The sequence below is a fragment of the Mixophyes fleayi genome, chromosome 1, assembly GCF_038048845.1.
Source record: "Mixophyes fleayi isolate aMixFle1 chromosome 1, aMixFle1.hap1, whole genome shotgun sequence".
In the NCBI taxonomy this organism is placed as follows: Eukaryota; Metazoa; Chordata; class Amphibia; order Anura; family Limnodynastidae; genus Mixophyes; species Mixophyes fleayi.
The window spans coordinates 129,997,645-130,023,858 of NC_134402.1; the positions used below are offsets into that span (position 1 = coordinate 129,997,645).

At 42.7% G+C, this 26,214-nt stretch overlaps 1 long non-coding RNA gene across 1 annotated transcript; it reads right to left on the minus strand.

The window, feature by feature from the left end:
• Positions 1 to 303: 303 nt before the first annotated feature.
• LOC142105955 (uncharacterized) lies at positions 304 to 17,030 on the minus strand. The gene is made up of 3 exons (XR_012679727.1): positions 16,880 to 17,030; positions 7,077 to 7,145; positions 304 to 1,182 (listed from the first exon to the last, which is right to left on the minus strand). It is a non-coding gene; the product is annotated as an uncharacterized LOC142105955 (long non-coding RNA).
• Positions 17,031 to 26,214: the final 9,184 nt, after the last annotated feature.

The window sequence follows — 26,214 nt, forward strand, 5'->3', positions numbered from 1 at the left end:
TAACACAGGTTATCCCTCTCTACGAACTAATAATATACTGAAAGTTAAGCGCTCATTGACTTATGTATTATTCCAAGTGTAATGCTAATAATAAAATTTGTATTCTTTTATCTTGAATACAATTTGTATTTTTCTATATCTTGTATTAGGCTGTGAGCAAGAGGCTCGGTTCAATTAGTGGGATAACATTTAATGTTAGTTTTATCACAATTTATTGAATCCTGGTTAAAATACATAAAAATACATTAATATAGACAAATAAAATACTCCAATTAAACCACAGTATTTATATTATTAGGCATTGATTTCTATATACATACATATGGTATGGCATCAATTGAACATACATAAAAAAATCAGACAAACCTAGGTATATAGACCTGGACTAGTCTAGCTACTGGGAGGCAAATGGCAGTGGGTATAAATGCTGCATTGATCCAGATATAACACAGTCACTGATATCTCAATAAAATAATGTTCATAGCATACAAGTCCAGTAGATGGGAATTGGTATTTCTTTAAGTCTCTGCTAGTGCAATATAAATATTCAGATCACTGTCCACATATATCACATGGTTATTGCTGCGATGCTTTCAAATTTAACTTTGTTTACTTGCAGTTTCGATGTATATAGAGATGGTGGCCGGGTACCCAGTGTGCTGAAATCAGAGGATGTTTCTCGTGGTCCGTGCTTGTTACTGTTGGAGAGGAAGGTGCCTGCGTTCCACTGTGGAACGCATCTGTCCCTTCCTGTTCTCGCGTATGTCCAAAAGATGAATTGTATGCAAGTCGGGAGTCAGCTGTTTTCTTAGCTCCTCCCTAACAACGGAGGGGGCGTGGCTATAATGTGGCGGGGCCTACCGGTGGATAGTCCTGCTGCCCTGCAGGCCAGTCCGAGCCTGTCCGGGGGCCAGATGTTTGCTGTTGCCTCCGCTGCTGCAGGTCTGCTGGAAGGCAGCACCATGAGCACAAACATAAGAATGAAAAATTTGGTTGTGCATCATTTTCGATGGTGATCTCTCTTGTGTCCACCTGCGGTGATGTAGTGATGACCTCAGGAATGGAAGGAGGGATGTCATCAATTGAGGCTTGCGGTCTTTCTGGTGGGAATGGTGTATAGTCTGAGACCAAGCTGCATAGAGCATGAAGACAGTCTGTTGCTGTCTGTTTCACATGTGTATCCTGTAAGGGAAAAAAGTTTGAGTCCAAGGGCTAGATTTACTATCAGGCGTGTTTGTAAACCCGCTGACTTTCGGCGGGTTTGGCGGCGGTTTAGCCATCGCCGGATTTACTAAGGCTAAACCCGCCGTCCAAACGACCAGAAAAGATGTTTTCAAACCCGCCTCTGTGTAAAGCGCCATGACGGTTTCAACAATGTTCAACATACAAACAGCCGGATTTACTATTAGGGGGTTTATAAAGCCGCCGGAAAACCGCCATTCAAAAGACCAAAATGAAAGCGCTGCTTGTGAGCGGCGTGATGGTTCAAACAGTGTGCTGTTTCAGGTATTTTGCCAATCAGACCATAAGAGAAAGGCTTATTTCATGTCCAATGACCCATTAGGACTGTGTATAGAAAATGGGCAAAGTGTCATGAAATTTCAGGCTACTGTTTTTTTTGTTTTCCATTATTTTTTTACCCAGTATGATTGCATAGTAAAATATCATTTCACCTTTCCTTTTCTAGTTGTTTTGTACTTTCCAAAAAACCACTAGAATACTGTTGCCTCAAAGAAACTAGGATGGGAATTGTTGCATTACATAGTTAACCCTTATTTTAATGCTAATGCCATCCACATGTGAAAAATGGTTTTTCTGCCTGAAGCAATCACAGACAATCACCGTCTATTGACCAGCAGTTAATCATGATGCTTACAAAAAGGGCCCCTCATTATTTGGCAGGTGTGGGGTTGTTGGAGAATGGCTTTTGCAGGTAATGTGGTGCATTCTTGCCAGTGTATGTTTGCAGCTTTTTACCTGATGGAGGCAGAAAGGCGCCAGGAGGAGGAGGATGAACAGCAGTTGGCATCTGTTCCGCGGAGCCTGCAAAGACCCCGTACTCCACGTGCATTTCCAGTGCGTTTGAATCTGGAGTCTTTGGCTGATGTGGAGGTAGTACAAATGTTTCGCCTCAATCGTACTAACCTCATGGCACTGTATGAGCAAATGAAGGATGATTTGGAGCCTACAACCAGCCGCTCTAATGCAGTGTCAGGACTACACAAACTACTGTGTGCAGTTCACTTTTTGGCAACAGGTTCCTTTCAATCTGTGTCCTCCAGAGTGATTGGCATAACGCAGCCGACATTTTCAAGGCATTTTGGACAGGTTTTAAGTGCCCTTAAAAGAGTGTGCCCTAGCTATATCAGCTTCCCCAGCCAGGAGTCACAGTGGCATGAGCTCAAGGGAGCTTTCTATAGGGTCGCAGGTATCCCTAATGTAATGGGTGCAATAGATTGCACTCATATTGCCCTGAGACCACCTCACCACAGGGCAGAGGTTTTTGTTAATCGCCATCATTACCACTCCCTGAATGTGCAGGTTGTGTGCGATGCTAACCAGCGTATATTGAGTGTTGTTGCAGGCTATCCTGGGTCATGTCATGATGCCTTTATCCTGAGACAGTCTACCCTTTATGCCAAATTTGAAAGTGGTGAAATGCCGGAGGGATGGCTTTTGGGTATGTACTTTGCATGTTTTATATATCCCTTATCCTTGCTCAAATGGACTCACATATGCTAACTGCTGTACAACATGCTCAAAGTAAATGGTAGCTAACATTTTACTTTTATTGCAGGAGATTCAGGATATGGGTGTCGCTCCTGGCTCATGACTCCTCTGCTGCATCCTCAGACTCCTGCACAGCACCAATACAATGAGGCACACATAAGCACTAGAGGTGTCATAGAACGTACGTTTGGACTCTTGAAAACCAGGTTCAGGTGCCTTGATAAATCTGGTGGGGTGCTTATGTATGCACCTGAAAAGGTATCTGAGATTGTCCTGGCTTGCTGTCTGCTGCATAACCTGGCTTTACATCAACTTACCCCACCGATTATTGCAGTAGACAGTGAAGAAGAAGGGGTACGTGTCACATCTGGTGATGTGCAGAGCACAGAGGGCGGAAGGGAGATTAGAGACAGTCTAATTGCAAACTACTTTACGTGTAAGTACATAGTATGAAAAACATTTTTTGCTCCAAAATGTGTTTTATGTGAGTGCAATTTTAGTATTTTATTTTAAATGTTTTGTAAATTGGAACCTTTAAAAACAGGATAGTGTGTACTCCTCATGTGGTAAATATGAACATCCCTGGAATGTGACAGTCAGAGGTCAATGTTTAAGTGAAATTTGTGCATAGTTGTTAAAAAATCAGTATACTCTTGTTTAATGTGCAGAAAAGAAAGACTGACACAATAGAAATTTAACTGCATTTATTGCAGAACACAATAAATAATAACGCATAATGGTTATAGAAACTTGACAAAACATTAATCAATAAGAAACATTGTGCTAGCGATGCCTTTTTGCAGGCATATCGCTATGCTTGGTGCCACTCTCTCCCCTCCCTCGCCCACCCCTGGTGCGAGCACCTCTCCTTGGAGGAGTACTCTGTAGAGATGTGGTAGGCGTACTAGCGGCACTGGTGGTGGCTGAAGACATAGGTGTCGGTAAACGGGCTACAATTTCTGAATGTAGTTGCCCTGCCAGCCGGGTCACATTGGCATTCCCCTCACGTACTGTGGAATGTAAGGCCTCCACAGCCCCAGTCATTTGGGCCAGCTGCACATTGGTCTGTTCTAAAGCTGTTGCCAGACGGTTGATTCCAGCAGGGAGTTGACTATTGGAGCGGTGTATCCGCCTCAACTGGGCCGCAATTTGTGACATGTGGCGAGTTTGCCTGTCCATGAACAATGTCTGTTGCTGCTGGAATGCGCCAATAGACAGCGCCATTTCTCTGGCTGGGTCCATACTTTCAGGTGCAGGTTGGTGGTGTGATGGTTCAGCAGGGCCAGGTGAAACTTCCTGGAGGCCAGACACAGGGGCATCCACTGTTACCAGGGTGATGGTCGTTTGATCCTCTGGCTCAGGGGACATTTCCAGGGATTCCGCCTGAGGTGGCTGGTATGAAGAGGGCCCTGTGTATGAAAAATGAGGGTAAGTATATAGTATATAATATGTTTGTATATTGCATTCTGAACACTGGATAGGAAAGAATATTCTTTAGCAACTACAGATTCTTTCACAATGTTTGCATTCCTGATTTCTAGTCCTATGCTACCTGCTTACGGATGCACTTATTATCCTTTTAATACCCATTATCATTTGGACTGTGTAGTACATGCTGGGTTATTTTGACTAAACTGCATGCTATAAAAAGTGGAGATGTTTCCTATAGTAACCAATCAGATTTTAGCTGTCATTTTGTTGAATGCAATAAATAAAGTAAAGGTATATTCTGATGGGTTACTATAGGCAACATATCAGTTTAGTAAAATGTAGCCCTAACTTCTCATTGCAAACAATTAAAAAAAAATAAAAAAAATTGACAGCAACATTTGCACAGAAAATCAATTAACTCCATTATTTCTCTCCTAAACAGAAATCACGTACCTGCTTGCTCGTCTGTGCCCGAATCTCTCACTGAAGGTGGAGGTGTAGGTCTGGCACTGGGACTGAACTGCGGTCCTGGCGATTCTGGATGTATTAGAAAAAGCATACAATGTATTTCCAGAAAAAAACAATTTCCAAATATACTGTTTATTGCACAAATGTGTTTGCAATTTTGTTATTTTTTTTTCTATGAGAAAAAAAAAAACCTTTACAAACTATTAGAGGCAAAAATACACTTTGAAAAACAAAAACAAAAATTTTTTTTTAAAGAAAACCGTTTGCAAAGAGAAAAGCAGTTTTAAAAAGAGAAAAGCAGTTTTAAAAAGAGAAAAGCAGTTTTGCAAAGAGAAAAGCAGTTTTAAAAAGAGAAAAGCAGTTTTAAAAAGAGAAAAGCAGTTTTAAAAAGAGAAAAGCAGTTTTGCAAAGAGAAAAGCAGTTTTAAAAAGAGAAAAGCAGTTAAAATACTGTTAGGGTAAAAAAAACAAATAACTCACCAACTACTTGGCCAAAAGAGGGCGAGTCGGTGTCCTGGACATTTATGCCCTCTACAATTTCAGCCGGCATTATCTGGCGCAGCTCCTCCTCGTACGTGGTGTACTCCATACGAACTGGGGGGCCACCACCCGTGCGCCTTGTCGACCTCCTTTCCTGGGCCATCTTCTCTTTAAGCCTCCTCTTAATATCAGAGAAGCGCTTGCGGCAGTGTGCCACTGTCCGCTTCAGTGGGCCCATCGCGTTCACGGCATCACAGACTCTCCCCCACAGTTGGTGACGCCGCCTTAGAGGAGTCCGGGCTGCCAGGTTCCCTAGGATGACCTCGTAGCAGGGAATGATATTGTGCACCAACACACAATTCTCATCATGTGAGAAGCGCACATTCCTCCCTGTCTTGGTCTTCCTGCCCTGTCCTGTCTCCTCAACCTCTCCCTCTCCCTCCTCTGACCCCTCAACCTCCATCTCCCTCTCCTCAGCCTGTTCTCCCCTCCTATCTCTGGACATTTTTACCCAGAAGACAGAAAAACACAAAACACTGAAGGACTTACAAACACAAAGAACAAACTACACTACCTACAGACACACTCTCCACACAGTCACACACAAGTAACACAGACAAAGGACAAGTCAAATACAAAAAATACAAGACAGAAAATAAATGAGAAAATAAATGTACAAAACAGGAAAAAACCACAGGACTATTCACACTTCAAACAGATATCGCTCCACCAATCCACCAAACTCCAACTCTCACCAACTCTCAGCAAACCACTATCCTCCAAACTCCTCTCACAAAACTCCTCTAAACCCTATCAGAGAAAAAAGTGTCAGGCCAGTGGTTTATATAGGACTTGTGATGTCAAATCTCCTGAGTTTGAAAATAGGCAATAGTAACAGGCCAGGAGACAGGTGTAATTTTCAAAAAAACGGCCTTTACACAAAAACGCCGTCATTTAAAGCAAAAGCGCCATGTTCTATTCAAAGCCGGCAGCGGCTTTGAGCATTACATCCCGCCGTGACATCGCCGGCGGCTTCAAATTGAAGCTGATATGCGCCCATTAGTAAATCCGGCTGTTTGCAATGCAAACTCGCCGGAAAACCGCCGCGATGCATGGCGGCTTCAAGCCGCCATGCATCACGCCTGATAGTAAATCTAGCCCCAAGCCTGCTAAGAAAACTGATACTGATCTTAGTAAATGTAACAAGGATTAGTTGTTATTGCAGGCCTGGGTGTTCTACGGGGGAATACAATTGGCAGCGTTACTCATGAGAATAACTCGGCCCACGCCCTATTATCGTTAGTACGATAATTTTAACCCGGCTCTCTGCTCAAGGCTTTCAGAGCTGCAAGCGAAAATTAACGTGGAAATTACCGTACTAACGATAGTAATGTGCACTATTACCGTAGTAACATTAATAGTGCACGGAACGCGTTATTCTCACGAGTAATGCTGTTAATTGAATTCCCTCCTCTGAATGTAATTTAATTAAAGAGCACAAATTGTGCGGACATAATAAATTTTACCAGCTTCCTTCACCGATATGTGTTCTAATAAAGTCATGTGATGAACAACAAAAGCACTAAGGCTCATTTACAAACATCAAAACATTCAGTTGCTTCCCTAAAAGCAGCTTCTCTGCCCAAACTAGCTCATTTAACTAACAGTGCAAAACTAGACACAGTTGTGCTCCGTATCTGCACTTAGTAAAGCTGCCCCCTGATCTATCTGTTTCCTCCCATCAGACACTGCAATACTTTTGCAACTTCACAAACATACCCAAATGCATGTGTTACCTGGAAAAATAGGTGCATTCACACAAAAGTAGAATTGTGATGGCACAAAGAGTCAGTCAGTCAAATTGTACTTTTGCATGTTTATGTTCAAAGATAATGAGAAACTTATATTGTCCTATTCTCTTAATAAGCAGAGAATCCATCTAAATATGAAGTAAAAAAGCCACCATACCACATTGATGGGAACTTCACATCCAGCATCTTCAGTTGTCTTCTCTTCATCAGATGCTGAGGATTCTGACTGTTGATAAAATGTATGCATATTAAAAGAATGACTACACAATGGGGTATACCATGTACACAGGTACAATTTCCTAAAGTTGTGAATTAACCATTAATTTTATGCAATTCACTCCTGGGGCTGCATGTGCATTAATTTGTTTTGTTTTTTTAAGCTGATGGAGATATCACAGATGAGCTGTAACTTGTAGTAACCTATTATAACAAGACATTCCTAGTAGTAGAAGTAGACAGCATTGGACAGAAATGAAACAGAGGACATATAGATAGCAGAATGTCAGCTTAATAAAAGACACAGGTAGAGAAAGACAAAGCCAAAAGGACATGCGCATGGTTTAACAAACCAGGCAGATTATATTTGTGTTGCGTCTGTTACATTAATCTACATGCGGATGCCAAATACCAATAATGGACTGAAATTTTAGGAGCTACAGCCAAAGATACATTCCTAGTACTCGTAAAACAAGATAGCACTTCACGTGAACCAAACAAATGAGAAGACCATCCCCAGACTAATAGTAGGATATCAGAGTAACTGATAGTGTAATTTAGCAGATATTTACTAGAGATGAGCGGGCTCGGATATCTGAAATCCGAGCCCACCCGAACGTTGCCGATCCGAGCCGGATCTGAGACAGATCCGGGTATTCCCCCCAATTGCAAAACTGAAACCGAGGCTCCGAGTCATAATCCCGCTGTCGGATCTCGCGATACTCGTATTCTATAAATTCCCCGCTAGCCGCCGCCATCTTCACTCGGGCATTGATCAGGGTAGAGGGAGGTTGTGTTAGGTGGTCCTCTGTCCTGCTATATCTCGTGCTGTGCTGTGCTGTGCTGTGCTGTTCAGTTCTGTGCTGTTCAGTTCTGTGCTGTGTTCTGCTCAGTCCAGTGGTGCTGTGTCCTGTGCTCTGTCCTTCTAAGTTCAGTGGTGCTGCTGGGTCCTGTGCTGTGCTCTGTTCAGTCCAGTGGTGCTGTGTCCTGTGCTCTGTCCTTCTAAGGGCATTGTTATTTCCCCATTATTCCCAAGTTATAAAAAAAAATTCAAAAAGTTATAAAAAAAAATAAAAAATAATAATTAGAAAAAAAATAAATAAAAAAAAAAAATATCCAAAAACAATCCTGCAGTATAAGTCCATTGGTACTGCAATATTACAAAGTTCACTGATTTAGCAGTATAAGTCCAGTGGTACTGCTATATTACAAAGTTCACTGATTCAGCAGTATAAGTCCAGTGGTACTGCTATATTACAAATTTCACTGATTCAGCAGTATAAGTCCAGTGGTACTGCTATATTACAAAGTTCACTGATTCAGCAGTATAAGTCCAGTGGTACTGATATATTACAAAGTTCACTGATTCAACAGTATAAGTCCAGTGGTACTGCAATATTACAAAGTTCACTGATTCTGCAGTATAAGTCCATTGGTACTGCTATATTACAAAGTTCACTGATTCAGCAGTATAAGTCCAGTGGTACTGCAATATTACAAAGTTCACTGATTCTGCAGTATAAGTCCAGTGGTACTGCTATATTACAAAGTTCACTGATTCAGCAGTATAAGTCCAGTGGTACTGCAATATTACAAAGTTCACTGATTCAGCAGTATAAGTCCTGTGGTACTGCAATATTACAAAGTTCACTAATTCAGCAGTATAAGTCCAGTGGTACTGCTATATTACAAAGTTCACTGATTCAGCAGTATAAGTCCAGTGGTGCTGCAATATTACAAAGTTCACTGATTCAGCAGTATAAGTCCAGTGGTACTGCTATATTACAAAGTTCACTGATTCAGCAGTATAAGTCCAGTGGTACTGCAATATTACAAAGTTCACTGATTCAGCAGTATAAGTCCAGTGGTACTGCTATATTACAAAGTTCACTGATTCAGCAGTATAAGTCCAGTGGTACTGCAATATTACAAAGTTCACTGATTCTGCAGTATAAGTCCATTGGTACTGCTATATTACAAAGTTCACTGATTCAGCAGTATAAGTCCAGTGGTACTCTCCTGTGCCGCATATAATTTTTAAAGGCTTTGCCGAGTGTGTGTGGCTTAGGGGTATGCTCTCTTGTGCTACATATAATGGAAAACCAAAATTTGGAGGATAAAGTAGGGAAAGATCAAGACCCACTTCCTCCTAATGCTGAAGCTGCTGCCACTAGTCATGACATAGACGATGAAATGCCATCAACGTCGTCTGGCAAGCCCGATGCCCAATCTCCTAGTACAGGGCATGTAAAATCCAAAAAGCCTAAATTCTCAAAAAGTAGCAAAAAGAGAAACTTAAAATCATCTGAGGAGAAACATAAAGTTGGCAATATGCCATTTACGACACGTAGTGGCAAGGAACGGCTTAGGCCCTGGCCCGTGTTCATGACTAGTGGTCAAGCTTCACCGAAGGATCTAAGCCCTGCTCCTCCCCCCCCTACAAAAAATTTAAGAGAGTTATGCTGTCAGCAACAACAACAAAACAGCAAAGAACTCTGCCTTCTAAACAGATGACATCACAAATCCCCAAGGCGAGTCCAAGGGTGTTGGTGGTTGTGAAGCCTGACCTTCCCATCACTCTACGGGAAGAGGTGACTCCATCCAGCATTTGCAGCACACCCTCTGCATATGTTGGAAGGATCACCCACAGTGTAGATCCAGATTTGGATAATCAAGGTGTCAATGTTGTACACCGGGAGGAGGCTAGTGATGTAGCTGGCGCTGTAGAGGAACTTGATGATGAGGGTGGTGATGTGGTTATTGTAAATGAGGCACCAGGGGGGGAAACAGCTGATGTCCATGGGATGAAAAAGACCATCGTCATGCCTGGTCAGAAGACCAAAAAATGCACCTCTTCGGTCTGGAGTTATTTTTATCCAAATCCGGACAACCAATGTATGGCCATATGTAGCTTATGTAAAGCTCAAATAAGCAGGGGTAAAGATCTTGCCCACCTAGGGACATCCTCCCTTATACGTCACCTGAATAACCTTCATAGTTCAGTGGTTAGTTCAGGAACTGGGCCTAGGACCGTCATCAGTACAGGGACACCTAAATCCCTTGGTCCTGTTGGATACACACCACCAACACCCTCCTTGTCAACTTCCTCCATGATCTCAATCAGATTTAGTACTGCAGGCCATGTCACCAGCCAGACTGAGTCCTCTCCAATACGGAATTCATCCGAGGAATCCTGCAGCGGTACGCCTACTACTGCCACTGCTGCTGTTGCTGCTGTTAGTCGGTCATCTTCCCAGAGGGGAATTCGTAAGACCGCTACGTCTTTCACAAAACAATTGACCGTCCAACAGTCGTTTGCCATGACCACAAAATATGATAGTAGTCACCCTATTGCAAAGCTTATAACTGCGGCTGTAACTGCTATGTTGGTGTTAGACGTGCGCCCAGGGTCCGCCATCAGTGGAGTGGGATTTAGAGGGTTGATGGAGGTATTGTGTCCCCGGTACCAAATCCCGTCGAGATTCCACTTCACTAGGCAGGCGATACCAAAGATGTACAGAGAAGTACGAGCAAGTGTCCTCAGTGCTCTTAAAAATGCGGTTGTACCCACTGTCCACTTAACCACGTACATGTGGACAAGTGGTTCTGGGCAAACGAAGGACTATATGACTGTGACAGCCCACTGGGTAGATGCATCCCCTTCCGCAGCAACAGCAGCAGCTGCATCAGTAGCAGCATCTACACAACGTCTGCTTGTGGCAAGGCAGGCACCATTGTGTATTACAGGCTTTAATAAGAGGCACAACGCTGACAACCTATTAGAGAAAATGAGGGAAATTATTTTGCAGTGACTTACCCCACTTAGACTGTCCTGGGGATTTGTGTTGTCAGACAATGCCAGTAACATTGTGCGGGCATTGCATATGGGCAATTTCCAGCACGTCCCATGTTTTGCCCACACCGTTAATTTGGTGGTGCAGCATTACCTCAAGAGTGACAGGGGTGTGCAGGAGATGCTTGCGGTGGCCCGCAAAATTGCTGGACACTTCCGGCATTCTGCCAGTGCCTACCGCAGGCTCGAGGTACATCAAAAAAGCCTGAACCTGCCCTGCCATCACCTCAAACAAGAGGTTGTGACGCGCTGGAACTCCACCCTCTATATGCTGCAGAGGATGGAGGAGCAGCAAAAGAAAGGCCATTCAGGCCTACACAGCCACCTACGACATAGGCAAAGGAGTGGGGATGCACCTGAGTCAAGCGCAGTGGAGACTGATTTCCGTGTTGTGCAAGGTTCTCCAGCTGTTTGAACTTGCCACACGAGAAGTCAGTTCCGACACTGCCAGCTTGAGTCAGGTGATTTCCCTGATCAGGCTGTTGCAGAAGCAGCTGGAGAAAGTGAGGAAGGAGCTGGTAAACCATTGCGATTCCACCAAGCATGTAGCTCTTGTGGATGAAGCCCTTCGTACGCTTTGCCAGGATCCGAGGGTGGTCACTATTTTAAAGGCAGAGGAATACATTCTGGCCACCGTTCTCGATCCTCGGTTTAAAGCGTATGTTTTGTCTCTGTTTCCGGCGGACACAAGTCTGCAGCAATGCAAAGACCTGCTGGTCAGGAGATTGTCCTCTGAAGAGGACCGTGACATGCCAACAGCTCCACCCTCATTTTCTTCCACATCTGTGGCTGCAAGGAAAAAGCTCAGTTTTCCTAAAAGAGCCGCTGGCGGGGATGCTGATAACATCTGGTCCGGACTGAAGGACCTGCCAACCATTGCAGACATGTCTACTGTTGCTGCATTGGATGCTGTCACAATAGAAAAAATGGTGGAGGATTATTTTGCTGACACCATCCAAATAGACATGTCAGACAGTCCATATTGTTACTGGCAGGAAAAAAAGGCAGTTTGGAAGCCCCTGTACAAACTGGCTCTATTTTACCTGAGTTGTCCCCCCTCCAGTGTGTACTCGGAAAGAGTTTTTAGTGCAGCGGGGAACCTGGTCAGTGAGCGGCGAAGGAGGTTGCTTCCTCAGGACGTTGAAAAAATGATGTTCATAAAAATGAATTATCAATTCCTCAATCAAGTACAGCACTGCCCTCCAGATAGTACAGAGGGACCTGTGGTTGTGGAGTCCAGCGGGGACGAATTGATAATGTGTGAGGAGGAGGAAGTACACACTGTAGGGGGAGAGGAATCAGAGGTTGAGGATGAGGACGACATCTTGCCTCAGTAGAGCCTGTTTAGTTGTGTACAGGGAGAGATGAATAGCTTTTTTGGTGTGGGGGCCCAAACAAACCAATCATTTCAGCCACAGTTGTTTGGTAGGCCCTGTCGCTGAAATGATTGGTTTGTTTAAGTGTGCATGTCCTATTTCAACAACATAAGGGTGGGTGGTAGGGCCCAAGGACAATTCCATCTTGTAACTCTTTTATTTCTTTGCCAGCTCTTTTTGTGGGGGTCCAAACAAACCAATTATTTCAGGCACAGTTTGGTAGGCCCTTTCGCTGAAATGATTGGTTTGTTAAAGTGTGCATTTCCTATTTCAACAACATAAGGGTGGGTGGGAGGGCCCAAGGACAATTCCATCTTGCAACTCTTTTTTTGCCATTATGTGACCATTCAACAGTCGTTTGCCATGAGCACAAAGTAAAACAAAATTAAAACAAATTCAACAAATTAAACCAAAAGTAAAATGCCCTGTCATAATCAAAAACAAGAGGTATTGATGTGCTAGAACTACTGTAGTGTTTATAAGTTATAAACACTACACTTGAAAGCTTGAGCCTTTAATAGAAAAAGTTACTCTTCATTGCACCAATATTTGCAACAGGGACAGTTTTTTGGTTAACAAAGTCAACAAATAACTCTTCGACCCTGTCCGTCTTTCACATACTTGATGGGATCTCAATGATGAATGCTCTGTACCATGGTCGTCTTAAACAAGAGGTATTGACGTGCTTGAACTACTGTAATGTATAAACACTACACTTGAAAGCTTGAGCCTTTAAATGAAAAAGTCACTCTTCGTTGCACGAATATTTGCAACAGCGAGAATTTTTTGGTTAACAAAGTCAACAAATAACACTTCGACGCTGTCTGTCTTTCACATACTTGATGGGATCTCAATGATGAATGCTCTGTACCATGGTCGTCTAAAACAAGAGTTATTGACGTGCTATAACTACTGTAGTTTTTATAAATTATAAACACTACACTTGAAAGTTGGAGGAGGTATTGTGGCCCCGGTACCAAATTGGGTAATGGGGCCACTCCACTATGCAGTCCAGATAGAGGCGTATCAGATATTAAACAACATTGACTGTTGCTGCCAAATCATAAATTAATGAAAATGACCTGTCATCGTCAAAAACAAGAGGTATTGACACGCTCGAACTACACCCTGTATATGCTGCAGAGGATGTAGGAGCAGGCAGCTGTGCAGTGGAATTCAGACCATTTGAAGGCGGAGGTATTGTGGCCCCGGTACCAAATTGTGTCCCGGGACCACTGCACTATGCAGTCCAGAAAGATACCTCGGTGAAACGTTTTGGACTAAAAACAATATTGTGAGGTGTGAGGTGTTCAGAATAGACTGGGAATTAGTGGAAATGATTGTTATTGAATGTTATTGAGGTTGATAATAGCGTAGGAGTGAAAATAAACCAAAAAACTTGTTTTTAACACTTTTTATGTTTTTTTCAAAATAAATTCGAATCCAAAACCTTAAATCCGAACCAAAACCTTTCGTCAGGTGTTTTGCAAAACAAATCCGAACCCATAACCTCAAGCAAATCCGAATCCAAAACACAAAACACGAAACACCAAAAGTGGACGGTGCACATCCCTAATATTTACAAACTTTGCAAGAAATGGGAAACCCCCACGAATCTAACACTTGATCCTAAAGAGATGAATTTTAGCAGGAGGTAGAAGATTTCCAGATGTCCAGCTCTACTCCTTGGGCTTTGTAGTGACTTTTGCTACCTCTGCTACTATCATCATCATCATCATTTATTTATATAGCGCCAGCATATTCCATAGCGCTTTACAAATGGATACAAACACAGTAATAAAACAGTACTAGGTAATGCAGACAGACAGAGAAGTAAGAGGACCGTGCTCACAAGCTTACAACCTATGGGACAATGTAAGTTTGATACATGAGGTTAAGTGCTATATATTGTATATTGGTCAGATTGCAACTGTAAAAAGTGCTCAGTGGGCTATATGATCTAGTCACACAGCAATGTTGGTCAGGGGGTCAGAGAGATAGAGATCGGATGTGGGGAATAAAGGATAGTTTTGAGCCAAAGATCACACCTAGGCAGCAAGTGTGGAAATTGTTGATTTTTTGTCATGTTCTCAACAGAAACCCAAATGTTTTGCAAGCCCAGATATAGAAATTACTCATATAAGAAAAACATAATAGAAATCTGATTTTTCCACATATCATTTGCTGTACCTGCTACCTGAACTGGATTCCTTTTTTCTGCCCCACCCCTCCATCCAGCTTGCTGTTGCTTTAGACCACCCACCACCACCACCACCACCAAGGCCCAATGGCCTCAACCTTAATTATGTTTCATCTGTGTAAAATAAATATAATGTGAAGTGGGCACTGAAAGGAAGACTTATATTTTTAGAAAGTTGTATCTTAGTAAATACCTCCGAGCTATAATCCAGATAAAATCCTGGGGGCGGTGACTCCAGTCTCGGTGCGCACTAATAGGACAAAAAGGAGCAGAAAAAGTAGATGTTATTACAGAGAGAGAATATGTGTTTTAAAAATGAATACAGAGAAAATACAGTGAATTGTTATAACAAGAGCAGGAGTTACTAGAACCTAGGAAGATATTGCAAATTTGAAGTTATGTAAATTTTACATTTCATACATAGATTACTACTAATTAATTTCACAGGCTCTTTACAAGAGGAACCTGGGCCACTATGTAGTCAAGATCATGTTAGGGAAAATTTGAGAACCTTGTGTTAGGCGCTGGCCCTGATCACCAACCCACAGAACTGATGACGGAGGTTTCACCTTTAGCAGCTGCCTTTCCCTTAGAGCTAGATGCGCTCACCGGTACTCAGATGCCCCCAGGACTTAGCTCCAGGTGTAGTGTGGGTTGGTAATACAGGACCACAGTGGCAGGTCAGGAGACTTGTAGAAAGCAGCGAATAATCAAAATGATAGCCAAGGTCAAGGGTCACAGGCAAGCAGGGTAGTCAGAAAACACGCCAGAGGTCGGGGTCACGAGCTAGGTAGCAGGGTCCAAAGTACAAGCCAGAAGGGTCAGGGTCACAAGAGACAACAGGCAGGGTCCAATTCCAAGCAAGGGGTCATACACGAGAAATCCAACAGAGTATCCACAGGACAGGAACAAGGATCAAAAGCAGGTCAGCAGAACTATAACAGCAAAGCTATAACCGGCAGTGAGGCTGCAGACCTCACTGCTTTAAATACAACAGAGAACCAATCAGAGCCTAGCTCTGAACTAACACACAGACCCCCGCTAATTAATAAATTACACCTAAATAGCTTTCAAGCTATTTCTTTAACCTTACGCATGCGCCCGGCTGTTCCCTGTTGCCAGGACGTGGCGCTACAATGACAGGGGGCGCAGGAAGCGAGCCACGGCGGCTGTGAGTACCGCCGCAGCTCGTGACACCTTGATTATAATCTGTGGACTGTCCCAATTAGCTGGCTATAAAACTTGTGTAAATCACATGTGTCCCTTACTAAACCCATGAACTGGTAACTGAACCACAACACAGACACTTCCCATTGCTCAGCAGAAGCGAGGATACATTTGAAATATGAAAGAAATTGTATAACATATGTTTCTTTAAAATCTGCAAGCATTAGCCTGGCAGCCCTGCATTCCTGCTGCCCAATGCCTGAGTCTGTGTGCTCTTCAATCAATCTCCTGATGGCCCCCCTCTTTCAAGTTCCCTGGGCCCCCCAAATCCTTAATCTAGCTCTGCCTACTTTGCTACATTCACAATATGATGACATCAGGTCAACCAGATCTTATGAGTAATGACTGCAAAGTCTGAAAAATGTCATGTTACCTGACTGCCCAACTTCTTATATCTTTAAAGCAAGAAAGAGTGACCTGTATAGTTCTGTTATCTTAGAAGCTCCTGGGTGCAGATTGCTGCGATGTGCTTCTCAATAGGAGGCACTGGCCTGGCCCTGTGTTTCTGCACTGGGTGGAGTAACTTGCCCTTCAACAACATACTATCACCATCATCATACTATCACCACGATCAGGGATTGAGGCATCACTGTCAGTCAGCCAGCAGTGCACCACGGCCACATAACAAGCACTCTCTGTACGGAACCTTTTCTTATTCAATTTGATTCCAGAGAACTCTATTATAGATGTGAGATCTCTGTTCTCAAACATCCTTCCCCATAATGGCCTTATGAACTGTCAGATCTATTCAGATCCAAATGATCTACTGAAGGAGATTACTTTACACCTCCTCCATTCATGTTCATACAAGTGGGTGAGTAAGAAAAATACAGAATATTTTATACATTGTGATGACTGGGCAGGATAGTTTTATCAGGTGCAGATATAAAAATTACTCATATTAACAGAAGCAAAATAGATATCTGATATGTACACATTGCTGTAGACCACCCACCACCAAACCATCACCAACCACCAAGGCCCATGACCTCAACCATATTCCATCTGTGTTAAATAAATAAATATAATATGGAGAGTCTACTGATGGGAAGACTTATATTTTAAAAAATTGTATATCTAGAAAATACCTTAAAGCTGTAATTCAGAAGATATTCTTCTAATGGTGGATCCGGTGTTGGTGCATGCTCCTAAGACAATAAGACGCAGAAAAAGTAAATGTCACTATAAACATGAGACATCTCTGTTCTCAAACATCATTCACCAAAATGACCTCACAGACCGTTGGGAATATTCAGATCCAACTGATCTACTCAAGGAGACTATTTTACACCTCTTCCATTCATACTTATACAATTAAGTGGAAGGGAGTTCTATGAAAACAGGACAAGAAAGAAAATGGGGGACAGTATATTTCGGTCACTGTGATGACTGGACAGCATAGTTTTCTCAAATTCAGATATAGAAATGACCCTTATTAGCAGACAGATAATAGAAATCGGATGTTTGCACAAATGCTCTTTTGCATCTGGTACCTAAGAAGTACTGGATTTCATCTTTGCTCCAGCCCTCCACCCAGTTCGCTGTTGGTGTAGACCACACACTGCTAACAAGCAACATGACCTCAACCATAACCATATTCAAACTGTGAAGAGTCCGCCGACGGAAAGATTTATGTGTTTAGAAAACTATATATCTAGACAATACTTACCGCCAAGCTGGAATCCAAATGTAATCCTGATGGTGCTGATCCTGCGCTTGATACACCCTCCTAAGACAACCGGGAGCAGAAAAAGTAATAAAGGGCTCACTGTGTATGTCCCCATAAACCTCACATCACCCCTTTAAAATTCTAAACATTTGCATGCAAATAAACACACGGAGACTTGGATAAGTTATTAAAAATTGCCAGAACTTTTATTATGAGTTTAATTTTAGCTAAACCTATGGTGGCGGAGAAAGGGCACTGCGAAACAACTCTCAAGCTGGTAACACTATCACACAAGTGGACTGGCGCAAACTGCCGTACGTCCACAACCGCAGGGGAACAAATCCTGTCATAACTTGCGCTGAGTTGGCGTCAGAGTGACTGCCCCTTTAAAACTCACGCTGCCCTCCCTCACCGAGCCGGACAGGGACCCTCCTCACCAAAGGACCAAAAAGGAGTTACTGGTGCCACCTAGGGGACAGTGACCTATGACCAACTACCTGTGCGCCCACAAATCAGCCGCTGAACGCAGTGCCTTCCTACCCCGCTGCACCCCACAGACGCCGCAGCCCGCCACCAACTAAACGAAACACACCGAAACTCCCCCGCAAATCCTATCTACAAAGAACCCCATACCTTCCTCCGTTAGGTGCACGCCGTCCCGTCTAAAAAGATGAGGTGACTCCACCCCCAAGCCCGGGTGATCTATAATTATCCCTCCCAGGGACCATACTACCTTCCGAATGGAGCTATTAACCTTCCTGACCATAACAGTCATCTTTTTTAAGGGAATATTTGTTCTCCATGCCAGCCGGGGGATTAATGCTGACCAACAATGATGATATGTGGCCAAGCCTCGTGAATTCGCCTTAGGTCTTCCTGAATCTCAATAATAAGATCTAGTGACTTTCCTTTTCCCAAATCGTTGCCACCCGCATGCACTATCAGGACATTTGGTGGGCCCTGATTTTTAATAAGCCTCACCAACCATGGAACAAGATCGGACCAGCCTAAACCTCTTCTGCCCAACCATCTTATTATGGCATCCTCGTGATTCGTGATAACATTAGACCTGGGATGGCCAGCGGCCCAGAAAACAAAGGAATGACCGATAATCCACACCATCTTATTTGGAGCACTCACCTGGAAGCAGAAAACCAGTGTTAAAAACATACCACCTTATTAGGAAGACAGGCCAGACTTAGCATAAAGCACAAGCAGGGCCGGATTAAGGGAATGGAGGCCCCTGGGCTAAGGGGGCCTCAATTCCCCTGTGAGGCCCCCACCCCGGTGAGCCGAGCCGTCCCCATGTCACTTACCTCCTTCTCCTGGCATTGCAGTCCTTCCCCGGCTGTACACTCTTTACTGAGGAGATCTCGTGAGAGTGAGACTCACGAGATCTCCTCAGTAAGTCAGTAAGGAGACTGCAGCGTGCCAGGGAAGGACCACAGTGAAAGTGCTCAGCAGCATTGATCGCGCCAGGGGTGCCCCCGCTCCGACCGATCAATACTGCTGCTGAGCACTTTCAAGGGCCCCCTGGATGCCCGAGGCCCCTGGGCTGTAGCCCAGTTAGCCCTAGGGTTATTCCAGCCCTGAGTACAAGGAGGATAGCATGATGGAAAAACTGGTCCACACGGGAGGATTAGGGAAGAGAGACACATACGGGGAGCAGGCCACCCAGGGGAAGGTAAACAACACCCGGAAAAACCCCGGTAGCACACCACTAATCAGGATTTATGCCCAGGGAAACCTGGGTGGAAATCCCTTCATGCCCCCGCTCCAAAGTGACGAGCGGAAAAGCCCAGGGTAGCCCACCAAATGGAGGGGGAAGATGGGGTGGGGGAGGGGAGTGGGGGTGGGTTGGAGAAACAGAAAAGCATGAGAAAAAGAAGAAAAATAAAACTGTGAAGGCAAAATTATGATTAGCATAACAACATCAAACGTCAACACTGTCAATCCTGACATAAGATTTATAAGCCGTGGATTTCCAACGGCCTATGGCTTTTACGGTCTCGGTAGAGGAACCAGCCAAGGCAGCGGATGTGGCCGCCCCAATCCTAAACGAATGCGTCCCGTACATGGAGCTATTCAGATTTAGGGACTGCAGGGTCAGTTTCAAAATGGGCGCAAATTGATATTTCGTCAGTGGCATACCGTTACAGTGACATAAAAACAAGCAGGCCTGAGGTCTCATACTCATCAACTGTGACACTAATTTAACCGGGCAGATATTACTATTTGGCTGCTTAGGTAACTGCACCCAAGATCCCCTGCCACTCTGATCAGTCTTAGATCTAATTATTTTACAGGCCACAACCCCCTCGCACAGGCTAACTGTTATGTTTTTGCCCTTAGATTTGCCCTCATTCAAGATGGCCGTGATTGCCTCATGAAGTTTCCATCTTGGATCTCTGATATGAACTTGCCCTTACAATAGCCGTTATCCAAGATGGCCAGAACTGTCTCAGGAAGATTCCATCTTGGATCTCATTTCCTGTTTGGGCCTAGAAAAGGCACTTCCTGTTATGCAGCCTTTGCTCGAGTATTGTGTTTGTGTCTGAACCAGATGCTTCCACAGTACCTTGCTCACTTGTGATTTGGAATACAATTACTTGGTACCTCTACAGGATATTTATCCTGTTGAAACTTTGGACTTGCTTGCTGGACATTTAAGATTTATTTCTGTATCAAAATAAATCCTGTTTACTACAGTACTACCTGAGTTCCGTATGTAATACCAGAAGTGTGACAGGATACTCGAGCCAAAATAACGGAGCCCGCCGGGTCAGAACCGTCTGCTTTACAGCGACTTTCAGATCTGAGTTTCCACATGCATTCTGCTTCAAGACAACTACAGGAATTTCATGCAAAATTTCAAGAACTGGAGACCCAGTGTACAAATAATTTTCAACTGCAAAATCAACACGTAACTGAGTTGCAAATAAATGTTCATGAACTCAAAGATCAAATAGCGCTACAAGAAGTTAATGCTGTAGCACCTTCAGCTGCAGTGCATCAGCCCACACTCCCATTACCTCCGGCTCGATTCTCAGGGTGATCGTAAAAAATACAGAGGTTTTATTAATCAATGTAATATGCATTTTGATTTACATCCTACTTATTTTTTGACTGATGTACAGAAAGTACGTTGTATTCTTTTATTGTTGAAAGATGATTCCTTGGCATGGGCCTCTCCTTTGATAGAAGCAAAAAGTCCCATATTACAAGATCTTTCTAATTTTATGGATGCATAGAACCAGATATTTGATGATCCAAATCGAAGTGCTACTGCTGAGTCAGTTTTATTAAAGATGCCTCAGGGAAGACGTTCAGTGGCTGAATACACCTCTGATTTCCGAAGATGGATCTTGGACACAGATTGGAATTCGGCAGCTAAGCTGTCTGTTTATCAAAAGGGGTTATCTGAGTTCATTAAAGATGAATTATATAGAGCTGATGCACCCACTGAATTTGAAGCCTTTGTTAAACATTGTATTCGTATTGATGCTCGTCAAATGGAGAGCAAACAAGATAGATGGGGTTCCATGTGGACTCGTCCTAATTATCCAGAACCAGCAATATCAAATTACTCTGGAACTCCTGCAACACAACAAATTGAGGAGTCTGAGCCAATGCAAATAGATACCATTCGCAAACAGATTTCTATTGAAAGAAGAGATCAACGACGACAAGAAAATCTCTGTTTGTATTGCGGTAAATCTGGACATTATGTATCTAATTGTTCTCAACGACCTCGCAAGACAGTTGCTACATTGATGGAACCTAAAGACTCTGACCAGGAATCTATTATTTCATGCTGCTCACATCAACTAAATGCTATTATTCCTCAAATGTCTTCACTGTCTACATTTGAGAGAGAGAACAAAAGAATAAAGAATCATTTTTCAATACCAATACAACTTGAGATAAACTCTCAACTTATTTTAACCATAGCAATGCTGGATTCAGGAGCCAATGGAAATTTCATGGATATAGATTTTGCTAAACAAAACCATAAAAAAAGAAAGAAAGAAAGACTCCTGTATTGATGGAGACAGTTGATGGGTCCCCTCTGAATTCTGGTCCCATCACACATGAGACAGAACTTATGTCCCTGATGATAGAACCCAATCATAAGGAGGAACTCACTTTTTTTCTCATCTCTTCTCCAAATTTTACCAGAATTTTGGGTCTCCCTTGGTTCACTAACAATAACCCAGCCATTAACTGGGAGTCTCAAACCCTAACGTTTCAAGATCCTATCAGTGTGGTCCCGCTTGCACAAGAAGAGAATCAGATCTCAGTGTCCCCTTCTTCTGTGGTGGAACAATTGCCTGTTCAATATCAGGATTTTGCAGATATCTGTAACAAACAAAATGCTGACAAATTACCACCCCATCGACCATATGATTGTCCCATTGATCTATTACCTGGGGCTGCTATTCCTTTTGGTCGGATTTATTCATTAGCTGATCCTGAATTAAAGACGCTAAAGACTTACCTGGAGGAAAATGAAACTAAAGGTTTTATACGTCCTTCAAAATCTCCAGCAGGGGCTCCTATTTTTTTTGTAAAAAATAAAGATGGATCTTTGCGGCCATGCATTGATTATAGAGAATTAAATAAAGTTACTATAAAGAACAGACATCCACTTCCTCTCATCCCAGAATTATTGGAAAGACTGCAGACAGCAAGTATTTTCACAAAGCTCGATTTAAGAGGAGCATACAACCTAATACGCATTCGACCAGGTGATGAATGGAAAACGGCTTTTCGAACAAAATATGGACTTTATGAGTACCTCGTGATGCCGTTCGGGTTATGTAATGCCCCTGCTACTTTCCAACATTTTATAAATGATGTCTTTCGAGATTTGCTTGATCTGTTCATTGTTGTATATCTTGATGATATGCTTATCTTTTCTAATTCTTTACCAGAACATCAAGAACATGTTCGAATCATTTTACAACGGCTACGTATAAACCAATTATACATCAAGTTGGAGAAATGCGAATTCCATCGTACTCAAATAAAATTTTTGGGTTACATTATATCCCCTCAAGGACTGTGTATGGATCCCTGTAAAGTGCATGCTGTGGTAGATTGGCCCATACCTAAAAACGTCAAAGATGTGCAACGATTTATGGGCTTTGCTAATTTCTATCGACGTTTTATAAAGGACTTTTCTGGAATTGCTGCAGATATTGGGTCAACATGTACAGTGATGTATATAAGGTAGGGATCACTAGAAGAAAGTTAAGAATATGAAGAATACATTAGTAAATGATTTTGTAATGTATTTCCTCTTGTTTTGATGATAACAAGTGTTTATGTGGCTTCTTACCTTCTCACGATTTGACATCTGTAGCAGTACATTTGCTTACCCTACCAAACACTTCCTCCATTAATATTGCATAAAAAAATCTAATAAAATCTTTTCCTCTAAAAAACAAATGTAAAATGACAAAATAAAGGAGAGTGAACCCATCCCTACCATGGAAGTATTGTACAGAAACTTATTATCACAGTAGCCAATGAACTTATATAATGGTTCAATATGTCTATGAAAATATTTGATTGTTGCAACAATTAAGCTATAAATTCAATACATTGACAGTACCAAAAGGAATACTTAAAATAAAATATGTTCCATTACTTTCATATTCAGTAGTATTAGTAGTATTACTCAGCTCACAAAAAAGGTTTCCTCCTTTCAGTGGTCACCAGCAGCTGATAAAGCTTTTTCCATTTTGAAAACGAAGTTCACGTCAGCTCCTACATTAATTCATCCTGATCCTACACTCTCATTTGTTTTGGAAACTGAATGCAGATTCAGCTATAGGAGCAGTAATTTCACAAAGAGTAGGAGAAAAAATGTTACTTCACCCCTGTGCTTTTTATTCAAGGCAAATGACTGCTCCTGAAAGAAACTATGATGTGGGAAATAAAGAACTTCTTGCCATTATAGCTGCTTTTTCAGAATGGAGACATCTTTTAGAAGGTGCAAAGCATCAAGTGATAGTCCTCACCGATCACCGGAATTTGGAATTCCTTAAATCAGTAAAAAGATTATCTCCCCGACAAGCTCAATGGGCTCTCTTTTTAAGCCGTTTTGATTACCTAATTTCCTATAGACCTGGATCGAAGAATGGAAAAGCTGATGCCCTCTCAAGAGCCTATGCGGAGAATCCTTAACAGGTAAAGCCTGTTCAAACAATAATTCCTGATTCAACTTTTTTGGAGGTTATTTGTACAAATGAGTAATTAACAGAGATCAAGAATGGATATGATATGGATTCTACCCTCATGAATCCTCCAAAAAATGTTAAATTATCTTATGACAACAGAGTCTGGCATATGGCACATCAATTATACGTTCCAGAAAAAGCACGGTTAAAGGTCATGCAACTATTCCATGACTCTAAAATAGTAGGCCATAAAGGACTTCAGAAAACTCAAGAACTGTTAAGCCGTTCATTCTGGTGGCCCAACTATAAGGAAGATGTAGCAAAATATGTATCCTCTTGTACAACGTGTGCCAGATTTAAGACTCCTTGTGCTTCTCCTTTTGGTCTACTACAACCTTTGCCAATACCTACACGTCCATGGGATTCCATTTCCATGGACTTTATTGTAGAACTTCTGAGATCTAAGAATATGACCACTATTTTTGTGGTAATTGACAGACTGACAAAGATGGCTCACTTTATACTCTGCCACAGTACTCCTACAGCAAAAGAAACAGCCAAATTACTTATAAAAGAAGTTTTTCGTTTACATGGCGTTCCTAATGATATGGTGTCAGTCGAGGCGTTCAATTCACATCACGATTTTGGAAACAGTTTTGCAAATCCCTTGGCATTGTGGTGAACTTGTCCTCTGCATTTCATCCACAGTCAAATGGACAAACGGAGCAAACAAACCAAACACTTGAGCAATACCTCAGATGTTATATTTCTCACCTACAGGATGATTGGGTTGATATCCTCCCCATGGCTGAGTTTGCATACAATAATTCTCAACATTCATCTACAAGATTTAGCCCTTTCTATGCTAATGTAGGATATCATCCAAATATTTGTCCCAATCTACCTTGTGACTCTCCAATTCCTGCTGTGGAAGATAGACTGATTATTATGCAAAGCAATCTTGAATTATTAAAAGAGACATTGAAAACTGCTCAAGAAAGATATAAACGTGATGCTGACAGATCACGAAGGGCTGCTCCAACTTTTAGTATTGATGATGAAGTATGGTTGTCAACTAGACATTTAAGAATGAAGGTACCATCTGCTAAGTTGGGAAGTAAGTTTATTGGTCCATATAAGATCATTGTACAGATTAGTTCAGTGGCTTTTCGATTGGATCTTCCTGATTCCATGAAGGTACATCCCGTTTTTAATGTATCATTACTGAAACCTTCAGTTAAGAATCCATTTCCTGGTCGCTCTTTGCCTCCTCCTAAGCCAATTCAAGTTGATGAGCATGTGGAATTTATAGTCAAAAAGATCCTGGACTCTCGTATGTTTCGAAATCAATTACAGTATCTGCTACGTTGACAGGGATATGGGCCAGAAGATGACTCTTGGCAATCTGCAAAGGATGTTCATGCCCCACTTTTGGTAAAAGCATTTCATCAACAGCATCCTGGGAAGCCTGGTCCTAAGTAGTCCAGAGGACGTTGTTGAGAAGGGGGCAACCTGTTATGTTTTTGCCCTTAGATTTGCCCTCATTTAAGATGGCCGTGATTGCCTCATGAAGTTTCCCTCTTGGATCTCTGATATGAACTTGCCCTTAAAATAGCCCTTATCCAAGATGGCCAGAACTGTCTCAGGAAGATTCCATCTTGGATCTCATTTCCTGTTTGGGCCTAGAAAAGGCACTTCCTGTTATGCAGCCTTTGCTCGAGTATTGTGTTTGTGTCTGAACCAGATGCTTCCACAGCACCTTGCTCCCTTGTGATTTGGAATAGAATTACTTGGTACCTCTACAGGATATTTATCCTGTTGATACTTTGGACTTGCTTGCTGGACATTTAAGATTTATTCTGTATCAAAATAAATCCTGTTTACTACAGTACTACCTGGCTATTGGGTTCCGTTTGTAATACCAGAAGTGTGACACTAACATGCTCTGCCCTCAAACCAGGCTCTTGATGTCCCCTGGACCTAGCTACCAGTTCAGAAACCCGAAAAGCTCCGCAAAAAATGCCATGGAGAACGCGGTGCTAAATAAGAGCCTCTCGTATTCGTCTACTGCGACTAGACCCAGATTCCCTATCAACTCGTCTAGCATGTTGGTGGTGATTGGTAAACACGCATCAACGTGCGAGGGTCGTGCCCTATCCTACCCCTTTAGGGCCTTGCTGATCATAAAACCCTTAGTAACATCTGGGTAACCTTGCAGCCTTGCCATGAACGATATCCCCGCCAGGGTAGATGCCATAGAGGCTCTAGATTCCCCATTGGAGTACCTTTCCCACATGAAGGCAAACATAGCGTCACCCTGACCTGCTTCAGACTGATCTTTTTGCTTGCTGTACAGTGACCACCGTCTCCATGCTGACTGATATGTCCTCAGGGTGGAGGGAGCTACCGCTTGTTCCACTAGCCCTCTCATGCCGGCTTGATGATCTGCCAAACACAAGAGGGACACGGGATACCAACACTGTCCGCCTGGGGAGCCAGACTGGGGAACTTGCTCCATTGGAAGCGAGACAACGCATCGGCTAACCCATTCTGCACCCCCGGAACATGT